Raw genomic sequence first — 23,076 nt, 5'->3', positions numbered from 1 at the left:
CTTCCAGATGTTCAAGCTGGTTTTAGAAAAGGCAGAGGAACGAGAGATCAAATTGCCAACATCCGTTGGATTATCGAAAAAGCGAGAGAGTTCCAGAAAAACATCTACTTCTGCTTTATTGACTATGCCAAAGCCTTTGGCTGTGTGGATCACCACAAACTTGAAAATTCTGAAAGAGATGAGAATACCAGACCACCTGACCTGCCTCCTGAGAAATCTGTATGCAGGTCAGGAAGTAACAGAATTGGACTTGGAACAACAAACTGGCTCCAAATAGGGAAAGGAGTACATCAAGGCTGTATATTGTCACCCTGCTTATTTAACTTCTATGCAGAGTACATCATGAGAAACGCTGGGCTGGATGAAGCACAAGCTGGAATCAAGATTGCCAGGAGAAATATCAATAACCTCAGATATGCAGATGACACCACCCTTTTGGCAGAAAGCAAAGAACTAAAGAGCCTTGATGAAAGTGAATGAGGAGAGTGAAAAGTTGGCTTAAAGCTCAACATTCAGAAAACTAAGATCATGACATCTGGTCCCATCACTTCATGGCAAATAGATGGGGAAACAGTGGAAACGTGACACGATTTATTTTGGGGGGGTTCCAAAATCACTGCAGATGGTAATTGCAGCCATGAAATTAAAAGACGCTTACTTCTTGGAAGCAAAGTTATGACCAACCTAGACAGCATATTCAAAAGCAGAGACATTACTTTGCCAACAAAGGTCCATCTAGTCAAGGCTATGGTTTTTCCAGTAGTCATGTATGGATGTGAGAGTTGAACTGCAAAGAAAGCTGAGTGCTGAAGAATTGATGCTTTTGAACTGTGTTGGAGAAGACTCTTGAGAGTCCCTTGCACTGCAAGGAGATCCCACCAGTCTATCCCAAAGGAAATCAGTCCTGAATATTCATTGGAAGGACCAATGTTGAACCTGAAACTCCAATAGTTTGGTCACTTGATGCGAAGAACTGACTCATTTGAAAAGACCCTGATGCTGGGAAAGATTGAAGGTGGGAGGAGAAGGGAACGACAGAGGATGAGATGGCTGGATGGCATCACTGACTCACTGGATGAGTTTGAGTAAGCTCTGAGAGTTGGTGATGGACAGGGAGGCCTGGAGTGCTGCAGTCCATGGGGCTGCAAAGAGTCGGACACGACTGAGCGACTGAACTGAACTGAAACATATAAGTAGGATATTACAGGCACAGAACTGAAAATCAACAGACCCAAGGTTTAAACACCAAACTAGCTTGCTTTTACCTGGGACACAGTTCTCATGTAATCAGGTCACATCTGGGTCTTCTTTCTTTTTTGCTTTTGTAACAGGCTGGAAAACTTGTCCTCTTCTGAGATTTTAGAGAGCCATTGAAGATTTTGGACTTGGGAATACAGAGTGATATTTAGTAGCATTAGCATAGCTGATGTACAGATTATAGAGTTGTGGGCTTCCTGGGTGGCTCAGACGGTGAAGCAACTGCCTGCAATGCGAAGCCCAGGTTCGATCCCTGGGTCCGGAACATCCCCGGAGAAGGGAATGGCAACCCATTCCAGTGTTCTTGCCTGGGAAATCCTATGGACGGAGGAGCGTGGCCTACAGGACAGACTGCAGAGTTATAGAAACAAGCAAAGCAAGAGTACTTGAGTACTTCTTCAGTGTGTAAAGTCTGGTGAGTGCTGTAATTACCAGGAGAACCCCAGGATTTGCCTCATTATCACAGATTCATCAATTTCCCCCTTTCCCCTTTCTAAAGGTATCTTTGGTGTATTCTGGTTATGGTTCTTTAACTCCCCTAAATTTCCAGTCACTTAGAAGTCTGTCCTTTCCTCTTGACCTTGTTTGCTCTGCCTTGACTGTTCTTTTTGTATGAGTTGTGCTGCTCTCTCTCTGTCCTGACTTTATTCAGCCTCAATCACAGAGAGTCCTAATAAACTGATGGCCTCTTCCATTCAATTTCTAAGATCAATGGTATATTCTGTAATATTTATTGAACTTCATGGCTACTAATGTTTGATATCATATTATTATGAAAGTGCAATAAAATATTTCTGATTTTTTGGTACTGTGATCAACTGTTGAGTGTATTAAATTTAGTGTGGTTGTATTTGTGACTGGATAGTAGCCCTGGGAACCCTAGAAGTTTCTTACCATTTTACTGAGTTTTCACTCAATTTTAATTAAATTCGAAAGCCTCTAGAATTGAGATCCGAAATTCATATACATTAATTTGGTCTTTATGCTCTCTTTGAAATACCAAAATGTTGTTGTTGGTTTCTATTTGGATTAATTGTTTTCTATTTAAAACCGGCTTCCCTGGTGGTCCAGTGGTTAAGAACCCACCTGCCAATGCAGGGGACGTGGGTTTGATTCCTGCTCTGGAAACATCCTACATGCCACAGGGCTGTTAAACCCCACGTGCCACAACTATTCAAGCCCAATGCTCTGGAGCCCGCATGCTGCACACACTGAAGCCTGTATGCCTAGAGCCCATGCTCTGAAAGGAGAAGCCACTACAGTGAGAAGCCCGCTCACCAAGGAAGAGGACCCCCACTTGCTGCCGCTAGGGAAAGCCCAAGCGCAGCAATGAAGACCCAGCACAGCCAAAAAATAAATCAATGAGCACTCAAGGGTTTCTAAAATAACAACTATCTGTTTCTACTTTAGTATCCACATCATAGTGGATATTAGAATATATGGGACGAACGTAAAGTGTGAAATGAGCAGAAAGAAGTTTTAATCCTGGAATATGGATTCATCTACACACATATTATGATCCTGATGCGATTTGAGTCTATAATAATTTCCATTTAAAAGCATCATTATAGTAGTTTTTAAGTCTCTTGAAATTATTCAATTTGAAGCTACTGAAGGCTTTAGAAAGTAGAGATTCTGAGTAATTAATACTTAATACAGATTTTAACTGAAGACAACAGGAATACATCATGTAGTTAAATTAGCTATTTAATTCTGAGATAGTTTATGAATGATTCAGTCCACCTTCTTGAAACCTTTTTTCTTCAGTGAAAGAGGGCAGTCAAATTTGGTTTTATCTTGAGAGTTCAAGAAGGGGTGAAAAACGAGTCAAAAAGAGTCTATTCTGAAAAACGCACATAATTTTGAAGTTCAATTGAAATAAGAAATTGTAAAATTTTGTATAGAAAATTGTATCTCACTTCATAATTATCTGATTATTTGATTTATAGAGTAAACAAAGCATAATGTTTCTTACAGCCTCTGAATACTTTTTTCCAACCATGACAGATTAAATGAATACAGAGAGTGAACAGAAATGGGAGGGGGTCCTGGATCTGTATCTTTATGCAGGAAGAGGGCAGTGCTTTGGGGGAGTGCAATTTACATGAGCATCTGGGTCTTTTGTCGTGTTTTGGATGGATGACCTGAGTCTGATATATTGGTGAATAGCATTAACAAAGGTCTGATTATCAAAGGCTAGGAAGAAAAATGCAATTAGCCACAGCAATGAGGTGATGTCTGTGTTTGGGGGAAAAACCTGGTATCTAGCTGGCTATAGAAAACACTGAAATGATACATTGGTAAAAGTCCTGATTTGTGTGTGTGTGTGTTTGTGTGCATTATATAGTGATTTTAACTCAGTGGGATATGACCAAAAAGAGTCATTTTTTGGATAATGTTTGGGTTATGTGATGAAAGTGGGATTATGTGATGAAAGTACCTGTTACTAACAAAATGATGTGATAAACTCAATGAATTCTTAATTTATAACACACCAGTTTCACCAATCTGACAATTGCAATACTGTTTCTATTTAAAGAAAATTAGAAGTAAGTAAAAGTGCATTAGAGTTCAAAAGAAGTTTGCTCTTTTTCTGTTGTTTTTTTCCCTCTATAAACCATGCCACCCAGAATAGAGAACCATATCTAATCTCCCAATTAGGTCAGGCCCTAGGATAATCAATCTCTTTAACAGCAGATTCCTTGTTTCAGCAAATGAATGCTTGGTTTCAAAAGCAGTTTTGTGTTGAGAAAGAAGTGCAGTTGGCATGGGTGATTAGAACTCTTTTAAACCCTGTAAAAAGCTTCTGTAGATTGTTTTATGCCCACACTTTGTGAACTGAAGTAAATGCTGTATATATCCATCTTAAAACGAATATGGTGGGGGCTTTCAACAGCCTGTGAGAATGTCTACATGCATAGAAATGAAATTATTTTAAGGCCAGATTTTTAATACCCATTTGAATTACACTGTGATTTTGATAATATCTAACAGCAGTGTATACGTTTTCAGTAGATGCTCTTCATATTTATTATGTTCATTAGTGACAGTAACATAATTATTACATTAAACCACAACAGACTGAAAATACAATGACAGATTAACGTGATTCTTATATTTGTTGTTTGGACCACATTTATATTAGTTTGTGAGTTAGCCTTTATTTTTATATCTGATGCCTTTCAGTCCATATTCATGCTACGTGCAAATAGGTCGTGTGAGACAACTTTGAAACCAAGAGGAAATAATTAAAAATTGAAGTTTATAAAGAGGAAAGTGGTGGCAGGATGAATTGGGAGACTGGGCTAGACGTATGTACACTGTTGATGCTGTGTGCTCCACTCAGTGCTGTGTGGTGACCTAAATGGGCAGGAAGTCCTCCCATACATGTACCCGAGGGGATATGTGCATACGCTTTGTTGTACAGCAGAAACTAATACAGTTCAAAGCAACTATACTCCAATAAATATTAATTTAAAAATAAAAATTAAAGTTTATAAACAATGTGTATGAAGTTAAAATTATAGACTTAATTTTGTTCACAACTCAGCTCATTTCACCCAAGATACTAAAATGTAGTGAAGTACTTTTCAACATAGTATAACAAAAATTATAGGGTTTTAATAAGTTATTTTAGATAATTATTGTTCAATATGTGATTGCTGGAACTTATCAGTGATGCTTGAAAGTGATACAAAAGTAACTCAGGAAGCCACAAACTGCCTGTTTTAGGAAAGCATAGTTTAAGCATGCTTGAAAATATGGCGTTGAAACATTTGCAAGGTCGTTAATAAAAAAGCATTCTCGAACATATTTTGTATGTTACCTTTCAACTTTTATACAATGGTCAGTTCTATCAATTTTTCTCCCCTCTTAAAAATTGTTTCAAACGTGCTTAATTTTTCCAATCTGAAATCCTTTATTATCCTAGAACTCTTATAGCTAAATTTATGTATGGATTATTTCATCCTTGCCAGGCACACACATTAACACACACACATTAACTATAGTATGAAAAAAGAAGTCTGAAAGAAAATATAGTAAAATGGCTATCTTTGGGTGATTTGGGGGTGATTTCTTAAATCTTATGTACTGTATTACATAGTCTTTTGATTCTTTTATAATTAGGAAAGATATAAATATTTTTAGTTTCAAAAAACATACAGTTCCAGCATAGATGATATATAATTGGACAATAATTTTATAATATAGTTTGACAATAACTTTTTACTTTCCTCTTGAACCTTGTAAAGCCTGTTGGGGCAAATACCCTGTTCTTTCCTTGGCAGTGCTGATTTGGCCGTACTGTTGAAATCAAACTTTCAATGGAAGGTGCACTTGGAATAGATGAAAGCAACCCAGGAATGATCCAAAATAACAAAGAGTAAACATGGTAAGCAGAAATTTTATCTATTGAGGATTTCTCAACACTTTTACACTATGAAAAATCATTAAAGAGCTTTATTGACATAGGTTATATCTGAGTATTTATCACATTAGATTTTAAAGCTGAGAAATCTTTGAAAAATTTTATTATTATACTTTAAGATAATAATGAATAATCATTACATGTTGGGGCTTCCCTGGTGGCTCAGTGGTAAAGAATCCACCTGCCAACGTGGGAGATGTGGGTTCCATCCCTGGTCAATAAAATCCTCTGGAGAAGGAAACGGCAACCCACTCCAGTATTCTTGCCTGGAGAAATCCCGTGGACAGAGGAGCCTGATGGGCTCCATGAAGTGGCAAAAGAGGCATGACAGCGACTAAACAACCACTTCACATGTTAAAATACATAATATAGATTTTTCAGAACAACAAGAAGTAGTGAGAAGAGTGACACTGTTTTACATTCAGGAAATGTCTTGAATATATATCTTAATAGACCGCTGGACTCTTACAATCTGCTTCTGCACTCAGTTTGTTGCATTATAGTATTTAAGTTGACATATATGAAGAAAAGTTGACTTCATGCAAATATGTAGTTGGAAAGGGAGGACAATTTTAATAACTTTTCCAGATAGTTCTGGATATTCTTTTTAATATTACATCAAATCTCAACAAGTAATAGTTTAAGACAAGTTGTCATGTGAAATCTGAAACCATGTCAGTAAACTTTTAATACTTTTGAACTTGACCTATTTCTCAAGGAAGGTTTCTAAATGGAATCTGAATTTTTATTTTAAAAATAATAAAGTATAATATTACAATAATAAAAAAACAATCCCAAGAATATTCTGAGGATATTTTAAGGGTTAATTTGCATCCAAATTGCTGTCTAAAACATTTGAGCACCACTCAAATCTCTGAGCTAAATTTCATTTTTTTTTTTTTTGAGCTAAATTTCTTAATTCTTAGATGGATCAACTTTAGAGTTTACTATTTGTTGCATGGATAATGTCTTAAAGCCTTTACTCATCACCTCTTTGGAGGTAGTTTTATATATATGAATTTACCAAATGTGAGCAGTGTGGGAATACAGTAAAAACTTGATCGGTGCTTGTTGGCATGGTGTGGCACTTTTGCAGAGTTCTGTCCTCGCTGTAAGCATGAAAAGATCAAACAAAATGACTGCTTAGCCCTGAGACCCAAATATTGATTTCCAGAAGAAAATACTGTTTCAGTCATGAGTTTTTATGGCAGAAACTGAAGCCAAAATATGCATTTTCTTCTATGACACTCATATGTCAGATCCTACTAAAAATAATTGAGAAGTTCCCACACCATGCTTTTGATGCTATCTCTTTTCTTTGTAAACATTTGTACAAAATATCTCAACAAGGAATCCATTATCAAAATTTCCTAAAATCCTTCTTTATTTCAAAATAAAGGTCTAGTTGACTTGGAAATGTGGATGACATGTTTTCATGTTCTTTTTTTGAATGACAAAAACAATGTTGTCATTCTTTACTAACAAGTCCAGGAGGAATGCCAGAGAATTCCTGTGGATATGGCTGTCCAATCTAGTCCAGATTCCAAGGAAACCATCTGTTATCCTCCCTACTCTCCCAGAACAGACCTGATTCTCCTAATGTGCACTCTCTGCAAGTCCTGAAGTCCTGCAACCTTGGGCTTCCCCACATCGCAGTCATCGCAGCTGGTAATTATCTCTCTGCACAGTCAGCTGAATAACTTCTCTCACTACAGGGTTAGCTCCTAGACGGAAAGGTCTGAACTGAATTTTCCATCTCGTGCCCAGGACCTTCAGCACGGTCCTTGGCACACAATGGGAACTCTTTAAGATTTGCAGGGTAGTATATGATAGATTGGAGAAGAAAATGCAACCCACTCCAGTATTCTTGCCTGGAAAATCGCATGGACAGAGGAGTCTGGCAGGCTACAGTCCATGGAGTTGCAGAGTCAGACACGACTTAGCGATTAGACCACCAACCACACATATGATAGAATACCACGGAGCATTTAATGTACTTGGGTGTCCTCAGAATATTTTCCTGTATCTTTTGTACTTGGGGATTCTTCATCCTTCTTGAAAGTTGCTTTTGTGATAAATCTCAGTTCTTCTTTCTTTCTCGCCTTCTTGACTGTTCCATTTTTGTCTGCTTTCATGGCCTTTGTTTTAATTTCTAGTTCCTTAAGGCAAGAATGAAGTTCTGCCTTGCCCTTTGCTTTTTCTCTTTTGTACACTTTCTCTCAATTACGCATAACCTCTGTGATTCTCAGATCTAAGTCTCTAATTCCAGTCTCTCCCTTACACCACGGTTCCGTATCGTCCAGGTATTCTCTCTACGTTTCCAACCAGAGATTAGTCTTTAAAACCAATAGATCCAGGGCTAAATCCATCGCCTCCCACCTATGTCGTTATTCCTTGTGGCTTCTCTGTGACCTGGTGACTTCTGTGCTGCCTCATCTTTGCTTTCACTGAGCCCCGTCAGGTCTCCCTCTCACGAAGGGTCCATGTTTCCATCTCAGTTACCATCCTGTGGTCATGGCATTCACAGTCTCCCTCCTCTGTTCCAGTTCTCATGGCAGTAAAATATCATGTTTGCTGGTACGAGGGTAACTTTTCCCACATAAGTTTGCTCTTAAAATTCTCACTCGATAATTTGAATGTTGCCTGGGCATTTGATGGTATGAAGGAATTATTAATTATTTTTAGATTTGATAGTGGTATTGAGGTTGTATTAAAAAGGAGAAGAGGTCCTTATCTTTTATATTTAATACACACATACTAAAATGTTTATGAATAATTGATATGATGCCTGGGATTTGATTCAAGTCATATCGAGTGAGAAAGCATGAATGGCAGCATAGACAGATAGGCCAGAGTTGATGCTAACTGTTCTTTATAATCTTATGAATGTTTGAAGTTCTGCATAATAAAAATTAAGTCAACTGTTTAGTTCCTTAAGTGCTCATAAAATGAAGTCCAAGCTCTTTAAGAATTAAAAGCCACAGGTCAGTCTCAGCCTGTCTTCCCAGTGTCATCGGCCCGTGTTTCCTACGTGTATCCTTTGCTGACATAGCAGCTCAGCAGACTCCTCAGTGTGTGCATGTGACCATCTTTCCCCAGTTTTCTGCATTCCTGTGCATTTCTTATCAGGAGCATCTTGACTGCAGGTTTGCCTTTAGGTATAAGGTAGTTTGCAAGATCTGTCATCGCTGTAAAGCCCCCAACAAATGACAGAGGTTTGGTGATTAAATTCCCCAGCTTTTTCTCTTTTGCTTGGGTCTCCCAGAAGCCTCCAATGGACTTGAGCTCCAGTTACCCACATTGGTATCTGACTTGAGCACATCAGTATTGCTTTCCTTTCCTTCTTGGTCTCATCAGTCCACTTTTGTACTAGAGCTTTTGGGAACAAGTTGCATCAAGTCCTAATTTCAGGCACTTCTTCTGAGGGTTGCCAAACTTCTTGAGCCGTAAACTCATCCTTTTCCGGTTCTGTGCCTTTTCTGGTTCTGTTCAAGCCTGTATCTTGGCCATGCATGTCCCCCCACTTCCCAACTGTTACTTACATTATTGTTGTTTTCAGTATTAAATTTTAAACAGTGCCAATTTTAGAAAACTTTGAACATAAAAACATTACAGAGAAAAAAAAAATCCATGTTTACAACACCCCATCATTGTCGTTTTCGGGCTTAAATTTTAAAACAGTGCCAAATTTAGAAAACTTTGAACATAAAAACATTTCAGAGAAAAAAAAAAGTCCATGATTACAACACCCCAGAAATGAACATTTCCTTTAGTCTTTTTTTTGTGTGTGTATCTGTAAACATCTGACCTCTTTACTGGGGCTTGAAGATCACTTCCAAGATGGCTCATCCACATGGTTCTTGGCAGGACCCCTGGCTCCTTAGTGACTTGGGCAGAAGGTTTTAGTTCCTTACATATCGGTCTTACAGTGTATCCTGAGTGTTCATAGGAGATGGCATCTGGTTCCAGCAGGGGAAGTGATCTAAGAGAGCCACAGCATCTTATCATGACTTAACCTTGAAAGTAACATACCACTTCTTCTATATTTTATTGGTCATACATTGATGAACCCAGGTAAAAAGTAGGAGGAAACTATATAGGGGGTGAATGTCATGAGGCTGGAATTATTGAGGGCATCTTTGAAGAGCAGAGGTAGTTTGTAATTTGGAGCTATTTGGGGAGTTTTCAAAGACTGCCTTTAGTGCGCCTCTTTTTTATGCCTTTCTGGCCTGGTGTCTGAAGAGAAATCATCTTATTTCCCTTGTCACTGTGTCTCACCTGCCTTTTTAAGATCGTAGGCTTTCTTCAAGTTCTATTTTAATGCTATTGTTCTTTTTTCTTTGTCTCTAATTCTGCAAATAAGACTCAAATATATTTTTTAAGCCACTCCCGTTTATTCCTAATTTCTTTTTTTTTTAACAGTCAAATGATATTTTTATTTTTATATCTTATTTAATTATTCCTTGAAATAAACACAAAAAGTTCAATACATAAACACATCTATTTACTGAAGGAATACAGTACCTTTTATATTTCCAGATTTATAATTAATTTACAGTGTAAGCTATGTATTACTTTGCATTTTGAAAAGTTTAATAGATTGTTTCATCTTGGCTTTAGAACATATACAACTAAGTCAAATTTTATTTTAAGTCTATATTATATACTTTTTAAATTTAATTTAATTTTTTAACCCTACAATATTGTATTAGTTTTGCCATATATCAAAATGAATCCACCACAGGTATACATGTGTTCCCCATCCTGAACCCTCCTCCCACCTCCCTCCCCATACCATCCCTCTGGGTCGTCCCAGTGCACCAGCCCCAAGCATCCAGTATCGTGCATTGAACCTGGACTGGCGACTCGTTTCATATATGATATTATACATGTTTCAATGCCATTCTCCCAAATCATCCCACCCTCTCCCTCTCCCACAGAGTCCAAAAGACTGTTCTATACATCTGTGTCTCTTTTGCTGTCTCATATACAGGGTTATTGTTACCATCTTTTTAAATTCCATATATATGCGTTAGTATACTGCATTGGTGTTTTTCTTTCTGGCTTACTTCACTCTGTATAATAGGCTCCAGTTTCATCCACCTCATTAAACTGACTCAAATGCATTCTTTTTAATGGCTGAGTAATACTCCATTGTGTATATCTACCATAGCTTTCTTATCCATTCATCTGCTGATGGGCATCTAGGTTGCTTCCATGTCCTGGCTATTATAAACAGTGCTGCGATGAACATTGGGGTACACGTGTCTCTTTCAGTTCTGGTTTCCTCGGTGTATATGCCCAGCAGTGGGATTGCTGGATCATAGGCAGTTCTATTTCCAGCTTTTAAGGAATCTCCATACTGTTCTCCATAGTGGGTGTACTAGTTTACATTCCCACCAACAGTGTAAGAGGGTTCCCTTTTCTCCACACCCTCTCCAGCAATTATTGCTTGTAGACTTTTGGATCGCAGCCATTCTGACTGGCATGAAATAGTACCTCATAGTGGTTTTGATTTGCATTTCTCTGATAATGAGTCATGTTGAGCATCTCTTCATGTGTTTGTTAGCCATCTGTATGTCTTCTTTGGAGAAATGTCTATTTGGTTCTTTGGCCCATTTTTTGATTGGGTCATTTATTTTTCTGGAGTTGAGCTGTAGGAGTTGCTTGTATATTTTTGAGATTAGTTGTTTGTCAGTTGCTTCATTTGCTATTATTTTCTCCCATTCTGAAGATTTCTAAAGTATATCCAATTTCTAGAATTAGATTGTTCCACAGGCAGCCCTGTTAAGTTATTTTTCTCAGATTTTGTTGTTTATATTCAGAATTGTTTCTTCACCTTAAGAAGGTGAAATGTTCTTTTATGACAGCTTCCTCCAGTTTTAGTTGTTCATTAATAAAATATATCACTCTTCCCTTGGTGAAATAATAGTTTGGGTCACTGGTGTCTAAACCTATGATCAGATTCTATGCACCAAAACAGGCTGTGTTATAGTGGTGAGAGGGCAATGCTTGAGGCCATAGGCAAAGCTGTATGGCTCCTGAAGTGAACCCTTTCACAGATTTCTTTCAGAAATTTCTCCTTGGCCCTGAACATAGTTTAAAGCAGAATAAGAATGAAACGTATTCAGGGCAGCTGATCTAAGCTGCCCATCAAGGGCCTGAACTAGGAATCTAAAACTAGAACTCCATGCGTTACTATTGAGCCTCTATCGAACTTTGTGGCCTTTGGGTTTTTTGGCAAGCCATGATGATATTTTCCGATAATTTATCAACACATTTCACATTCATGAAGTCATTGTAGCACTGATGTAAATTTATAGCACAACATTAAATTTAATTAAACATTAAAAACAATAAGAATAAACATTAAATAAACATTAAAAATTTGACACTATGTATGTGATGGTCTGCAGGGGAAACTTGTTCAACAGTTTTATAATTGAGCTATAAAATTAGTTCAAATACTATACTTGTTTTATCAGTACCTGTCAATAAAAATGGCAGAGTATCGTCATTTGAACGTTGCAGTTCATCATTGAACATAATGAGGTGTCCCTAATGAGGGATGTGCTTTTTCCTAAAAGTCCCATTTTCATAACTTTGGGCCCTTACTGTTTAACTGCACCAGCTCCTTTTCCTGCCTTCTCCAGTTTGCAGGATGATTTGTTAGCTAGTTTCTCCAATCTCTGTTCTTTCATAACTTGATTTCTTGTTCTTTTATTTGCTTTGCTTTCATTTTCAGAATGTGGGTGGGTTGGTACCTCAGGCAGATAACTGCCATTAATCGTCTGCACTTATTAACTTGCTTTGCTCTGAGTCTTTTCTTTGATAAAGCATCGAGAGGTATTTCTATTTTATTAAATATTTGAATTTGTTTGGGCTTTGGTTATTTGACAAACTAAGAATGGTTAAATGTGAGCATATGCTACAAATGAATTCACAGTCCTGCTTCTCTTTATGCTGGTAAACTACAGAAAACATTTCTTCCTTCTCAGACTCATCAATCTCATTTACTGGCAGACCTTCATCCTCAGAGTCTTAGGTGTATTCAGCTTTACACAATTCTCTACCTTCTCTTTCATGTAACCATTTGCTTTCTACACGAATGGAACCCTCCAAACTGGCATGATCCAGAGCTCCAACCGTTCTTGGAGTACAGAATGAAGCAGGGCAAAGGCTAATAGAGTTTTGCCAAGAGAACGCACTGGTCATAGCAAAGACCCTCTTCCAACAACACAAGAGAATATTCTACACATGGACATCACCAGATGGTCGATACTGAAATCAGACTGATTACATTCTTTGTAGCCAAAGATGGAGAATCTCTATATAGTCAGCAAAAACAAGACCAGGAGCTGACTGTGGCTCAGATTATGAAATCCTTATTGCCAAATTCAGACTTAAATTGAAGAAAGTGGGGAAAATCACTGAACCATTCAGGTATGACCTAAATAAAGTCCCTTACGATTATTCAGTAGAAGTGAGAAATAGATTCAAGGGATGAGATCTGATAGAGGGAGTGCCTGAGGAACCATGGATGGAGGTTTGTGACACTGTACACGAGGCAGGGGTCAAGACCATCCCCAAGAAAAAGAAATGCAAAAAGACAAAATGGTTGTCTGTGGAGGCCTTACAAATAGCTGTGAAAAGAAGAGAAGTGAAAGGCAAAAGAGAAAAGGAAAGATATACCCATTTGAATTTAGAGTTCCAAAGAATAGCAAGAAGAGAAAAGAAAGCCTTCCTCAGCAATCAATGCAAAGAAATAGAGGAAAACAATAGAATGGGAACTACTAGAGATCTCTTCAAGAAAATTCGAGATACCAAGGGAACATTTCATGCAAAGGTGGGCACAATAAAGGACAGAAATGGTATGGACCTAACAGAAGCAGAAGATATTAAGAAGAGATAGCAAGAATACACAGAAAAACTATACAAAAAAGATCTTCACGACCCAGAAAATCACAATGGTGTGATCACTCACCTAGAGCCAGACATTCTGGAATGTGAAGTCAAGTGGGCTTAGGAAGCATCACTACGAATAAAGCTAGTGGAGGTGATGGAATTCCAGTTGAGCTATTTCAAATCCTAAAAGATGATGCTGTGAAAGTGTTGCATTCAATATGTCAGCAAATTTGGAAAACTCAGCAGTGGCCACAGGACTGGAAAAGTTCAGTTTTCATTCTGATCCCAAAGAAAGGTAATGCCAGAGAATGCTCAAACTAAAGCACAGTTGCACTCATCTCACACACTAATAAAGTAATGCTCAAAATTCTCCAAGCCAGGCTTCAGCAGTGTGTGAACCATGAACTTCCAGATGTTCAAACTGGTTTTAGAAAAGGCAGAGGAACGGAGATCAAATTGCCAGCATCCGCTGGATCATCGAAAAAGCTAGAGAGTTCCAGAAAAACATCTATTTCTGCTTTATTGACTATGCCAAAACTTTGGACAGTGTGAATTACCACAAACTGTGGAAAATTCTTAAAGAGGTGGGAATACCAGACCACCTGACCTGCCTCTTGAGAAATCTGTATGCAGGTCAGGGAGCAATAGTTAGAACTGGATATGGAACAAGACTGGTTCCAAATAGGGAAAGGAGTACACCAAGGCTGTATATTACACCATGCATTTATAAATGATATGCAGAGTACATCATGAGAAATGCCAGGCTGGATGAATCACAAGCTGAAATCAAGATTTCCAGGAAAAATATCAATAACCTCAGATATGTGGATGACACCACCCTTTTGACAGAAAGCAAAGAAGAATGAAAGAGCCTCTTTATGAAAGTGAAAGAGGAGAGTGAAAATGAAATGTTGGCTTAAAGCTCAACATTCAGAAAACTAAGATCATGGCATCTGGCCCCATCACCTCATGGCAAATAGGTAGGGAAATAGTGGAAACAGTGAAAGACTTTGTTTCTGGGGGCTCCAAAATCACTGCAGATGGTGATTGCAGCCATGGAATTAAAAGATGCTTGCTCCTTGAAAGAAAAGTTATGACCAATCTGCTGCTGCTGCTAAGTTGCTAGTCATGTCCGACTCTGTGTGACCCCATGGACAGCAGCCCACCAGGCTCCACCGTCCCTGGGATTCTCCAGGCAAGAACACTGGAGTGAGTTGCCATTTCCTTCTCCAATGCATGAAAGTGAAAAATGAAAAGTGAAAGTGAAGTTGTTCAGTCGTGTCCGACTCTGTGCGACTCCATGGACTGCAGCCCACCAGGCTCCATCCATGGGATTTTCCAGGCAAGAGTACTGGAGTGGGGTGCCATTGCCTTCTCCCATGACCAACCTAGACAGCATATTAAAAAGTGGAGACATTACTTTGTCTGTCTATTCAAAGCTATGGTTTTTCCAGTAGTCATGTATGGATGTGAGAGTTGGACTATAAAGAAAGCTGAGCACCGAAGAATTGATGGTTTTGAACTGTGGTGTTGGAGAAGACTCTTGAGAGTCCCTTGGACTGCAAGGAGATCCAACCAGTCCATCCCAAAGGAAATCAGTCCTGAATATTCATTGAAAGGACTGATGTTGAAGCAGAAATTCCAATACTTTGGCCACCTGATATGAAGAATTAACTCATTTGTAAAGACCCTGATGCTGGGAGGGATTGGGGGCAGGAGGAGAAGGGGATGACAGAGGATGAGATGGCTGGATGGCATCACTGACTCGATGGACATGGGTTTGAGTAAACTCTGGGAGTTGGTGATGGACAGGGAGGCCGGGCGTGCTGCAGTCCATGGGGTGGCAAAGAGTTGGACAGTACTGAGTGAACTGATCTGAGAGCTCCAGTCTTACCATCGTAACTGCTCATAATACTCAAACTGCTCATGCTGCCTATTTCTTCTCATGACTGAGAAAGTCATAGAATTCTCTACAAGGTGACTTTTTATTTTGTCTTCTTTAAAAAAAAAAAAAAAGGAAAAAAACCAGCATCCTTTGACTTCACGAGGTTTGTCCTGGCAGCCAGATCATCTTCATTTGAGATTGGCATTTATAAATCAGTCATCATTTCTCCCTATCACTTTTCTTTCCATCCATATATTTCTGCTTGCTGACATTTTCATCTTCATATTTCTTTCTATTCATTCCCTCTTCTTCTCTTGTTCCTCATTAATCTGAAGGATAAAGTCACCTTCACATAGACTTTCTGGGTACCCGAGTCGAAATCATCACCAAGAGCTGCAACAATGTCAGGATCCAAATCCAGATGAGGGCCCAAAATAGGAGCTGGTTTAGTTACCAGTCAGTAACTTCCTTATATTCTGTTTTAAACTCTGATGAAGGCAAATTAATTCCAGGGCCTAGAATTATCCAAGTCTCCTCTTTCTCCTCTCTCTTGTTATGTGTACTGAAGGTAATTTGGATTTAAGCATGTAGGGCCCAGATGCTTCTTTCAAATGCTGTAGGTGGTCATAATCATCATCAAAGCAGTCTTCATAACTTCCTCTGTTTTGTTCACATTCTTCATCATTTATTTTCTTTTGAGGCAACAGAACCCTCTGGGGTGATTTTACATCTGTTTGCTAAAGACTCTGACTTGAATGGACCATGTGAAAAATAGATACTTTTCCTCTCTGTAAAGGACTTTTTGCCCCCATTCTGTTGCAGTGTGGGGCTAATATCAAGAACAGTGACCTGAGGGTCCCAGAGCAGGTGACACAGCTTGGAAGTGGACAAAGCCCAGATAGCACATTTCAAGGCCATATCACACATCTGTTCTTGGTCTTCAAAGTGTAGGCCTGAAGAATTGGCTCAGAAACACAATAAAAGCTACAAATATTCCATACAGGAAGGTCTAAAAACATCTAATCCCTACCTCCCACACTTTCAGGGTTAGCCAAAGCCATCAGGAGTCCTATGTTAACTGACTGTGTACCCCACTCAAGCTTGAAAGTCCACACAGCCCACAAAACCCATAAAGCCCCAGCCTTGACCCAAACACTGATTTCCCCTGCTATTTTGTTCCCTCCTTCATCCATTTCTTATTTATTTCTCAAGGTTCCCTGTCCATGTACCAAGATGTTGGAGTCTGAGTGATTTTTCCACTCCAGTTTGAATTATAGAACAGGAAGTGGGAATGACCATTTGTTAGCATTCTTCATGTTCCAACCAAATTACGTGAGGGTAGTTGTAGAGTACATGTTTTCACTTCATTTTATAGGCACTGACATATATTTCTTAATTTTTAAAGTTTTCTATAGAGATAACAATCTGAGAATTGCTTGAGAATGTTTGAGAATAATGAAAAAAGAAGAATCTTTGGTTTGATTTGGAAACAAATATTATAATTTAAAATATAATGTAGTCCATAAAAATGTGTTGTTATACATGTTTAAATAACTGATTGTGAAATGATTATTGTATAAGCAGATAGAAAATTTTATTGCTGTAAATACAAGTTGGGGTATTAAGAGCAAGAAGTTAGTATTATGAAATTCTAAGATTTGTTTTATATATATATACACACACACACACACACACACACACACACACACAATATTGTTCTTTCTTATGTTGAGATAAACCTTGAGTTTATCATGCTTTTCTTTTTGTACTTTGAAGATGTTGCTGCACTTATCTTCTAGCTTGCGTTGTTTTCTGCAAGAAATCTGTCACTATCTTTATGTTTATATATTATCTTTATACTCAGGTTCCTTTTAAGATTTTTCTCTTTAGCACTAGTTTTAAATAATTTTGTTATAGTGTGCCTTGATGTATTTTTTTCTTTTTTTCTTCCATATTCCTTGTTCTTGGGGTTTTCTAAGTTTCTTGGATCTGTGAGTTTATGATTTTAATCAAATTTAGTACATTTTCAGCTGCTGCTGCTGCTGCTAAGTCACTTCAGTCGTGTCTGACTCTGTGTGACCCCATAGACGTCAGCCCACCAGGCTCCCCTGCCCCTGGGATTCTCTAGGCAAGAACACTGGAGTGGGTTGCTATTTCCTTCTCCAGTGCAGGAAAGTGAAAAGTGAAAGTGAAGTCGCTCAGTCATGTCTCTTAGCAACCCCATGGACTGCAGCCCACCAGGCTACTCCATCCATGGGATTCTCCAGGCAAGAGTACTGGAGTGGGATGCCATTGCCTTCTCCCTTTTCAGCTGCTACTGCTTTATAAATATTCCCACCTCCCACCCACCCTTTTGGAGACTCCAGTTACATGCATATTTGGCTGCCTTTAGTCATCTCACAGTTAATGGATACTCTACTGTTTTCCATCCTTTTTTCTCTATATGTTTCATTTTAGGTAGTTTCTGTTGTGGTAGCTTCAAGTTTATTTTTACTTTATTTTCAGTTTGTAATTTATTAATTTCATCTCATATATTTTTCCTCTTAGACATTGTAATCTTAATCTCTAGACATTCCATTTGGGTTACATTTATATCTTCTATATTTTACTTATTTTCAAACTTTTCTCTTACTGCTTGAACATATGGAATACAGTTGTAACTGGTTTAATGTCCTTGTCTACTAATTTTATCATCTGTGTTGGTTACGATTGATTTTTTATCATTATAGATTATATTTTCCTACCTCTTTGTATGCCTAGTAATTTTTCAGTTTGATAGAAGACATTATGAATTTTACCCTGGGTGTTTAATGTTTAATGTTTTGTTTTCTATTAAGGTATTTTTGAGCTTGTTTTAGGGTAGAGTTAGCTGGAAAATATTTGATCCTATCTTGCTTTCAAGCTTTGTTAGGTGAAACTAGAATTGTATTTAGTCTAGAGCTAACTCACCCCCACAGGTGAGGCAGGATCCTTCTTAGTACTCTGAACTAAGAGTATAATGAAATTTTACACTTTGATGGCTGTGGTGGTTTAGTTGCTAAGTCATGTCTGACTTTTGTGACCCCATGGACTATAGCCCACCAGGGTCCTCTGTCCATAGGATTTCCAGGCAAGAGTACTGGTGTGGGATGCCATTTCCTTCTCCAGGGGATCTTCCCAACCCAGAGATTGAACCTTGGTCTCCTGCACTGCAGGCAGATTCTTTACCACCTGAGCCACCAGGGAAGCCCTGATGGCTGAGACGGACATTCCTGACCCTGCTTGGCTGCTCACACTTGTCCCACTAATCTTTCTTTGCTTGACCTCAGGTAGTTTCCTCACTATGTATGTACTGATCAGGACTCCACTAATACACAACAAAGACTTCTGCAGATCTCAGTCTGCACATCTCAAGAGTTCTCTTTGTCCCTTCCAGTACTCTGTGATGAAAAGTTTAGTATCTTAATTTTCCTGGACACCTAGCTCTGTCTCATAACTTAAGGAGATACCTGGGCTCCATCTGACATTCCCTTCCCTGTGCAATACACCAGAAATGTTCTTCAGGCAGTAAACTAGTAATCAAAGGGCTCACTTGAACTTTAACTTTTCCCTGTCTTTCATTTCCTGATATCCAATGTTTTGAATACTGTTTTTTCATATATTTTGTCTGTTTTTTTCCCAGTTGTTTTAAGAGGGAATGTAAATTTAACCCCTCTTATTCAGTCTTAAATGAAGTAGAAGTCCTCTTGCTTGATTTTTTTAAATCTTGCACCAGCCTAACATGCTGGTATAAACTCCACTTGGTCATGATGAACCAATCTTTTTATGGCTGGATTGGGTTTGCTAGTAGTTTGCTGAAGAATTTTACATCTGTGTCCATGATGGATATCAGTCTGTACTTTTATTTCCTCATAATGTCTTCATCTGCTTTTGGTCTCAGGTAATTGAGACCAAAATAAATGAGACCTTCATAAAATGAGTTGGGAAATGTTTTCTAATCTTCTAGTGTCTGCAACAAGCTGTGCATAATTTATAATTTTTCTTTATTAAATAAATGTTGAGTAGAATTTCCCAGTGAAAATATTTGGAGCTGGAGTTGTCTTTGTTGGAAGGTTTTAAGGACAAATTCAATCCCTGTGATAGATATAAGACTGTTAAGATTCCCTTTTTCCTTTTGAGTGAAATGTGATACTTTGGGTCTTTTAAGGAATTGATGAATTTCAACAGAGTTGCTAAGAGCAATTTCTGTGGAATGGTGCATGCAAAAGCCAGGCTGGAATGGATTTAAGAGGTCTTTAGAGGAGTTCTGGTGCACAGGATGTGGTAGTTTCTGAAGAGAAGTGCGTTCCAAAGAAGGTTTTTTTTTTTTTTTAATTATTTAAATATAAATAGGAACAATAGAATATATGCTGATGAGAGTAACCCAGTAGAAAATTCTGGTTGCCCAATGTTTAATTCATATGATTATTTTATCAAATAAGATAAAAGGTACACAAACTGATTTTAAACTGTAGAATGGTATGCAAAGAGAGTTTTACCATGAATCTAGTACACATTTTTCTTAAGCTTTTCTTCGTTGCATTCTTCATCAAGGCAGATTACTGGATAGTCAAGAGCTTCTCCACCAGCTTGGAAAAAACAAGCTGCTAGGTAACTCTTGATCTTCAGGCTTAATCCCAAATGAGAATTATTGTAGTTGAAAGGGGAGATGTTTTAATATGTTATTACTGTCCCTTGGTTCCCCACTTACTCTCCCATCAGTTGGCCAGTTGATAGTTTGTTTCTGAAATGGGAAATAGAAAATTATGTTGATAATTTTTACTCTGTTGTGAAAATAACCACTGAATGGAACCAGCGAGATGCTCTAATGGCCTTAGAAAAGGAAGAAGTCTCATCAGCTGGGATGGAAACAGTTATAGAGGGGACATGAGATGAGAGGTGACCCTGCTGACTGAGATCAACAAATTATCTCTGATTTGGAGCCAGTCATCATGCAGAGACGTGGGACAAGAGTGTCACAGGCAAAGCACCATAAGTGTGAAATCTGAGAGGGAAAATGCTTAATGTTATTCAATGTATAATGTGACAGAATATAGTAATAGTGAATGTCACAAGATGAGATCTCCGATATAAGACAGGATCCAAATTATTAGGGATTTGTGGACTATGGTTTAAAAAATTACATTTTATTATTTGTTTGATACTAAAGAGAGGATTTCTGTTTTTAAAGATCACTTGGACTGCTGCATTAAAAAATAGACTGGAGCAAGCAAGAATGAACTGATAGACTATTGTAATTCATAAAATGGTGGTATTATATGCTAGGGTGGAGATAAGTCGATAGATTTGGAATGTATCAAAATCTGAAATTAAAATTATCCTGTGGCTTACTTATCATATGATTTTGGACAAGTTTTTAAAACCTTTCCTACGTTTCTTCTCATCTGCAGAGTGGAGATTATGGGAATATTAAAGTAACACATATAAAATATAAGCTTTATGCCATGATGTCTGACGTGTAATAGTCCCTTAATAAATAGTGATTATCATTCTTATGTTATCGTAGTCTCATAACCGATATTCCTGTGTCCAGTTCTCTCTTCCACAAATATATCTCCATATTGCCACTAGAATTATCTTTTAAGTTACAGATTATACAATTTACTTGTTTCAGGAACCCTTTAAGTCCTTCAAATCAGTATAAATGTAATGTCGTATACCAAGGACGCACACATGTCATTGCATCTTCACCTCTTACATCAATCTTCTCCCATTTACCACAGACTTCGGACTGGTACTTAATCAATTTTAATGTGCCTATAGCTCACCAGGGATCTTCTTAAAATGCAGACCCTAAATCAGAAGGTTTGAGGTTCTGCATTCCTAACAAGCCTCCAGGGGATGGTGTTTCTTCTGGTCTCTGGACCACACTATGAGAAGCATGGTCCTAGAGTACTTTAAGTCCCTGAGAGGTTATATGGTATCCCTGTAACTTTGGCTCTTCCCATCAGTCTGATCTCATTGTCCAGACCGACCGTGCCTTATTTCTCTGCTTAATGAAATCATTCTCATCTTTCAAGATCTCTCTAGCTCAAAGATCATATTCTCTATAAAACTGTCTTCAAGTGTCCATTTTATTTATCACTGCAACTTCCCAAATATTTGCTTTCTCCAGTCCCCATAGTATTTTGTAATAGTTCTTATTACAGCATACACCGTTTTGCACTGCCACTGATACTTAGATCCATGATTTTCCTTATTGTACGGTGCTCCTTAGGGGTCAAGCACGTGTCTCTCTTTCTTCCGTAAGTTGCGTGGCTCCTTGCACAGAGGGCACCTGGCAGTGCCCAGTAAATACTTCGTGAATAAATGAAGCTGATATATACTTTTGAAAAGCGGTGGATCACTCTATATAGCAAATGTTACTTCAGGTAAATTAAAAAGCGTTTTTTAAGCTTAAAGTATTGATTTTGCATTTCTTTATGTAAAATACTTCTATACTTCTTAAATTTTCTTCAGTGTTCTAGCTAATCACCCAAAGCATTAGATATCCATAATGTATATCTATTAGTTCTTAACAGAGAAGTGTATCTTTTTGAGGTTGTAAAGCCTTAGGCTTTCTCTTAGCTAATGCCAAGCTAAAATTTATAAAATTATGCACACTGTGACTAAGGATTTGTCTTAACTGTGCTATCAGAGAGTAACATGATTAAAGTTTTTTGCCTGAAGCCGATAAGGAATGAGAAAAAGAGTGAGAATATAACTGCTTTTCTAACAAAGTATATAAAGAGAAGAATAGGAAAACTACTTAATATATGTTTTAATATCTATAGCCAAACCCCCAAATTTTCATTTCAAATCTTTTTAGAAATAACAGTTGTCTAATGGAGAAACTTAAGGATCACATTGGATGAGAAGTTTCTTAAGGGCATGTGCAGTTGCGTCAACTTCTCAACAAGTCTTTAGCCTTTGTAAAATTTTCTCAAAGAAAGAAATCAGGTTAGCCTTCTCTCCTCACCTCAACCAGGGAAAATCTCTTTGAAATGTGTTAGAACTCCTTGCTTACTTTGCATCATAAAATGAGAGCATCCCCTAAAATGGCTAAGCTAGAGATATGTGCAGCTATCAGAACTTGGACGGCTCTATTCTCAGGACTGATCAATTGTGTTTTCCACATGCACAACTCTTGGTGTTGCTGATTTCTGTTAAGTAGACTTTCAAATTTTAATTTGCATAGCATTAACACTTTTCCCTGAGAAGCACCAGTTTTATGGAGACATTTCCTTGTTGTTCTCATGCAATTAAAAAAAAATCCACGGGGCATTCATTAACACTTCTAAAAGTGATAGGCTGTGTTTTTATGCCATTTTCATTTGCACTGCTTCTGATCTTGCCATAACTAATTAAAGGGGAATTTAAGGTAATATAAACAATGTTTTTTTTTTTTTTTTGGCTATAATAAAGCTATTTTTCTTGTCTGGTAAAGAAGAAAAGGATACAAGGTCTCTTGAGCAAAGGGTAAGGATGTACTCTTCATGGCTTGACTCTCAAGAAGCCTTATAGTCCGTAATGTTTGAGCTCACGTCCTTTGTGAGACTTTCTTCCTGGGTAATTTCTACTA

The 23,076-nt window shown here is 37.9% G+C and overlaps 2 pseudogenes; both read right to left on the bottom strand.

Moving 5' to 3' along the window:
- Nucleotides 1-12,219: 12,219 nt before the first annotated feature.
- Nucleotides 12,220-12,908, bottom strand: LOC133250053 (protein LTV1 homolog; annotated as a pseudogene).
- A 2,383-nt stretch (nucleotides 12,909-15,291) lies between these two features.
- LOC133250029 (protein LTV1 homolog) overlaps nucleotides 15,292-23,076 on the bottom strand; it is a 28,703-nt pseudogene continuing 20,918 nt past the window's right edge.

Source organism: Bos javanicus, chromosome 6, assembly GCF_032452875.1.
Source record: "Bos javanicus breed banteng chromosome 6, ARS-OSU_banteng_1.0, whole genome shotgun sequence".
In the NCBI taxonomy this organism is placed as follows: domain Eukaryota; kingdom Metazoa; phylum Chordata; class Mammalia; order Artiodactyla; family Bovidae; genus Bos; species Bos javanicus.
This window is presented reverse-complemented; position numbering and strand designations above follow the sequence as displayed.